The sequence below is a fragment of the Gorilla gorilla genome, chromosome 8 (genome assembly GCF_029281585.2).
Source record: "Gorilla gorilla gorilla isolate KB3781 chromosome 8, NHGRI_mGorGor1-v2.1_pri, whole genome shotgun sequence".
NCBI classification, from domain to species: Eukaryota; Metazoa; Chordata; class Mammalia; order Primates; family Hominidae; genus Gorilla; species Gorilla gorilla.
In genome coordinates this window covers 12,987,984-12,994,202 of record NC_073232.2, presented here as the reverse complement: position 1 = coordinate 12,994,202, position 6,219 = coordinate 12,987,984, and positions in this window count along the sequence as shown.

Here is a 6,219-nt window from a genome sequence, read left to right as displayed (position 1 = left end):
TAGCTAAATGGTTGCTTCCCACGGGAGGGCTTTTAGCAGTCGTTAAAATAGTTCCATGCTGTGAATGTAACAAGAATCGCTGCTTTGGTCCAAGCCAACAAATTGATTTTCACATTAAATAATAGACCGAATATAATATTTTTAGAGTGAATATGATATATTGTAGCATCACTGCTGGAACTTATCAACAAGAACACTAATGCATGTTTTTCTATAAAGATTTTTTTTCAAGTGTAATTCTCTTTTATGAGCTGCTTAACCTATCATATGCTTGAGATACGTGACACTTTATTAAATGCTTAACAGCGGAAGCATTTTAGAAAAATATCAAGTGGAGCTAAAACATAAAAAGAAGAGGGTGATAAGGAGAAAGGGAGGATGGAAAAAGAAGGAAGATGTGGCCATCTCTGCAAGCTTTATAATATCACAGAGGAACTCGAGATAAAGCTCCATGAAGACAATGAGCAAACCATACATGATCAACCCACAATACAGACATTCTAGAGACTCTGATAAATGGATAACACAGCCTCTCTGTAATTCTGATTATCTGGTTTCAAAGAGAACCTAATCAACTTGTCAGCTGGTAGACTACATTTTTTAAATAACGGATGATTGGTATTTTTATCTAATTCAGAAAATGTTTCGAATACGTCAGCGAAATTCTGTAATACTTCAAACCTTCTCAAAGCCTACATTTTAAAAAGTTGTCAATAATAGGTTTGATGATACACTTACTGCATTCTGTTAATTATGTATTAATTGTATAAACTAATAAAAAATCTTCATCTATCTTATTAGGATAGGAATTTCAAATCAAACTGCATATTTTTATTTGCTAAATATAAAATTGTATATGTGTGTTATTGGGATCAGCCTTGTACAAATAGTAATTATAATGACAATCCAATATAGAAAAATGTAACACTTAGAGCTGCATGGGAAAAATTAAAATATTTTGCTTTCAATTTATGTATTTCCTTCACAGAAGGAATTATGAAACAATCAATAAGAATATTTTGAGTAAAGATTACATTAAGATAAAACCTATGGAGAAATAAAATTGGAATACAAGTTCAAAGAGAAAAAGGAACAATGTCCAATTTCCTGTAATTGAAGAGCTTGTTTGTGTATTTCTTTTAATAGGTGGTGGTCAGTATCAAATCACTTCGTTATTGACATTCCACTGACTACATTTCGTAGAACAAGTTCATAGTTTCATTTTTATCTGTCCATAGTATCCTGAAATTTGCATCATTTGCAACTATTTCAGCATATGAAGAAAAATTTTGTATGTCCGTTAAAAATGACTGAGAGTTTGCATTTTGCAAAACAACAGGATAGAACAGTGACAAACATTTGGAGATCAATGTTCTAAAGCATCCTGAAACATCCTTTCTCCCACAAAATTACCTGAAAATTCACATACTTTTCATTCATTTGAATAGCTTTGTCACTTTTCTCAAAATAGTGATCAATGAGAAATTCGCTTTATTATATGTTTCTATGATGGACTATGTATTATTTTGTTGAATTAAATAACAATTCATCACCATTTTAAATGATTTTCTTTCTTGAAGCTATTATTTCTGATGAAGTTCACTTTGGGTTTAGAAAATCCACTCGGAGGGAATGTTTACCTTTCCTTTAATAATATGCTTTATACACGTTTTAACAGTAATCTTACAGCATTTTACTAATATGTATTTATTTATTTATTCATTCATTTATTTAATTATTTTCGAGACAGTGTCTCTATCATCCAGGCTGGAGTGCAGTGGCAAAATCTCAACTCACTGCAACTTCCTCCTCCCAGGTTCAAGCAATTCTCCTACCTCAGCCTCCAGAGTAGCTGGGATCACAGGCGTGCACCACCACACCCCATTAATTTTTGTATTTTTAGTAGAGATCAGGTGTCACCGTGTTGGCCGGACTAGTCTTGGACTCCTGATCTCAAGTGATCCGCTTGCCTAGGCCTCCCAAAGTGCTGGGATTATAGGAGTGAGCCACCGCGCCTGGACTAAAAATGGCATTCTTAGCATCTAGTAATCTTACAACATTTTAACAGACACACACACACACACATACGCACACACTTAAGGACCTTTAGCTTTTAGCACATTAGAAATATATTAGGAGTTATTTTAAATATTAGCTTCATTAGACATACAAAAGAAAATAAATTAAATTACAGTAGATAATTGAAACTTGTAGTACATAGTGCGTAGATGTAACCATCTGGACTCAAACTGGGAGGAGCAAAATATAATCTTAACTGATACATTCTGTTCTGAACAGATGTTTCCAACCCCACATGGAGGATATGAATCTCTTAAAATAACACATTTCCAGGAGCAACATTAGAACTATCAGCAACACATTGCTGTTCACTAACCCTAATGAAAGTGTAAATACAGACAGAATTTCATAAGTGCCTTCAAGATGGGAGAGGATTGTAATTTACTCTTCAGGATATTTTGCTTTATGTGATAAGTGCCCAGTAAATATATGTAAATGCAGCTGTACCCACAATTCTGTTAAGAAGTTTCCATATCCTGAAACTAAGGCAGAAGGTCATGTGTGCATGTGGGTATGTGCTAGCCATTCTAAATCAAAGGCGTGTCACCCCTGCCGAAGCCCTCGCTGTCAAGAACTCTCAGCATTCCTTCTCTCGGTTGAAATCTGGGACTAACGTTTCCTCTATTCAGAAACATTCAGTTCTTTCTTGCCCGCGCATGGCTAAGTGATCTTGTCCTTTAGATGAGACCCTGCATCCAGCTCCTTTGCCCGCATGTAACTTTTTCTTGCTTCCGGTGTGACGAATAACCCAGCAGTCATCTTGCCTTTAACCATCACCCAGAGTATTTAAAAGGGAAAAGTGGGAGGCGTCAAAAAAACAGGGGGACATGAAAGACATAGGAAAAAGTTATCATGGATAAAGACTTCCATCTGCTGCACGTGAAACAGTGTCGGTTTACTCTGGACTTTGCTGGGTGCCTGTTCTCTACAGCAGGAATGAAGCAAAAAGTGAGACCATAATTCCTCCCCAGAGTGACAGCATTCTGGCCTGGGGAGCCGAAGTGTGCACAGGAATCAGTCGCCTTTTCAGGCTAACATGACTGGAGAAGCAGACAGCACCTGGAGACCGGGTCTGGAAAGTGAACCCCACACTAAGTGTACTGAAGGGAGCAAGGGTCTTGGATGGAAAACTAGAATCCCTATTTTTTAAAAAAATCATGGGCATCTAAGGAAAAGAAAATACAGGCTCCAAGTTTTTGAATTAAAGGGGTTTTAGAGCCTGCTAAGCTGACTGACTTGATTCATCCAGAGGTCAGGTGATGTTAAGTGGCATGTCCACAGTGGAGACGCCAGACTCTCTGATAGGAACCCACTTCTTCGGATCCTTCTAACTTCCCTATGGGGTGAGGCGGGGAGTGAGGAGTTAAGGTTGGGAAGCTCAGATGAAACTCTACAATCTAAAAGAGGATTCATTAAAGAATACGGGCCAAAGGGTTCAAAATCTATCACTTTCTCAAAACACAGTGATAATTTATTGCAGAAATAGGATGAGAAAAATTAGAGTTCAAATGGAAAATCAGAGAGCATTTAGGAGAACATTAGAGGCCCAAACCAAAATGGGCTTTGTTTTGTTTAATTTTGTTATGTTTTGCAATGAGCAAAGTGCTCAGAAAAGGGCCCCAGCCTTGAAGTAGGGGGAGAAAGGGCCTTGGGGAGGATTGGAGGATAGAGGGACGAGAACAGGACAGGGGTGGCAAGGACAGGCAGGGACTCTGCCCCAGGGAGAAGCTTACTCGACGCAGTTCCGCACAGTGGGCCCAGGCTGTGTGTCGACCAAGTCGCCCATCGCTCAAGAATCCTTAGTGCAGTGAGCGAGCATAGGGCCTTCAAACTGCTGTCCAGGGGACATTCCTAGTGTGCTGCCAGGCAGGTCCCAATACGAAGAAGAAGAGGGGCTCTGTGATCCAGGAGCAGGTCTTTGGAGGAGACAGTCTGGAGATCCTTGGGCAGTGAGAGCAGGTGCCCTTGTGCAGGGAGTCATAGGCTTGGGCTGGTCCAGAGATTTGGGGACAACCCCGGGGCCACTCATCTTTCCAAGGAGGGTCTATTTGTCTATGCCGGATCCTTAGAGCAATACTTCTGTCTCAGAACCTCTTCTCAGTCCATCTGGGCTCCATCTCTAAATCTGGCAGGTGGCCCTCAGCACACATCTCCCTCCTGCCTCCCAGGCCCACCCAGCTGTGAGAATTATCCTATGCTGTGTTCCAACAGAGCCCAGGACTTCGTCCTCGTCCTGAGGTCCTGGGGCAGGAGCGCTGTCCTGGCTCCACCAGAAACCATCTGGTGTGGGTGGAAGGGGAGTTACTCGGTTTTCCCAGTGGCTATTACCTCCTGTGTAAAGTCAGGGTGAATTTCTAAGCCCTTCACTAACTTTCAGTTTTGATGCTATGACTAAGAGGACCTTTGTTTTGTTTCATTTGGTTTTTCAAAATGAGTTGTGTGTGAATTTTTTACTATGCCAGAGTCCAAGCAGAAAAGAAACCAACAGAAGAAGGATCTTCTATGACGGCTTCTTGTTAGCATTTAATGCAAATAGAGACCTTCTACGAGACTCAAGACCAGGGCTGGCTCAGCCGTGGTGCATAGTGATGCTGAAGAGAAGGAGGTGGGCTCTGAACCCCTCCAACAAAGTTTCAGGCCTGTCTCCAAAATGTACAAGGTTGTAGCTTTGGGAAAACCACTCAGCCTTTTGACACCTCAATAATTTTATCTATAAAATCTAAATAAACTGTGCATCCTACCCAGAAGGAATGTTGTAAAACCAAAATGAGGTATTGCACAGAAACGGGTAGAAAAAGTGTCTGGCTCATGGTAGGTTCTCCATGTCTCTTATGATTGCATGGTCAATACTTGGAAGATGGGGGTTAATGCTGTGCACTGAGCATATTGAGGCCAGAGAGCACTCAAGCAAGGCCAGGAGCAAGAAAGCAGCATGGTGAATCCTGGGTAAGGGTGGTGGGAGATGAGTGACATTTTGATATGCTGCAGAGAGAAATAGAGGGAGTGGCTCCCCTTCTCACAAGGGTGTCCTGGCATCCCGGACTGGACTAGTCAACCCTCCACCTCACCCTCTGCTGTCCCCCTGTCTGGCTATAGTAATTGGAGGAAAGGTAAGCACTTCATACAACAGAGCAGTAACAGCCCCTCTCCCCAAGGTAGCTGCCCACTGCAGGGGCCACAGGGCCATGTCCCAGTGGGAAGTTGCCCTGTGATTTTCTGAAATTTCCAAATTGAAACTCAGAAGTCCTGGCCAGGCGTGGTGGCTCACGCCTATAATCCCAGCACTTTGGGAGGCCAAGGCGGGTGGATCACTTGAGGTCAGGAGTTCGAGGCCAGCATGGCCAACGTGGTGAAATCCCTTCTCTACTAAAAATTAAAAAAGAAAAATTAGCCAGGCGTTGTGGCACATGCCTGTAGTCCCTGCTACTCAGGAGGCTGAGGCAGGAGAATTGCTTGAACCCAGGATGTGGAGGCTGTAGTCAGCAGAGATCCAGCCTGGGTGACAGAGTGAGATTCCGTCCCAAAAAAAAGGTCCTTTTAGGAGTCCAGAGATGTTGGCAGCCATGAACCAATGTAGTTTTACAGAAAATTCAACCCAGAAGTCAAAATCTGAGTAATCAGCAGCTCATTCCTGTTGGTATCTGATTGTCCCTATAGTCAGTGCCTCTCTTGACCCATTCCTTTCCTAACCCTTACATGATCTGGTTTGAGTTATATGCAACCAAAGAGACTTGACTAGCACACCTTCTGCTGGCTCACTCTCAGCCTAATACCACCACTACTAAGACTCATAACACTCTGTTTCAACACAGAAATAGAAATACTTACAAAAATATGTTGCTTTGACTACCTCCATCTCTATGCATTAGGTTGCATAATATGAAACTCTATATGATAAAGTATATAAAATGTCCAAGTGACATTTCATTCCAACACAGAGCTGTCTTTTGGTCCTGATTTCGAACGCACAGTGCCAGCCAGGATGCAAATTTTGACCCCTGGGGTACTCCTCAGCACTGCCTCTTCTCACTGTCCTGATTTGAACACTTCGCTGACTGGAAACCCTTTTAAACAATGGATAAATAAGATTCCCCAAACATGTTTAGCTCAGCTTCCTAAAAGTGTAGAAATATGATTCTC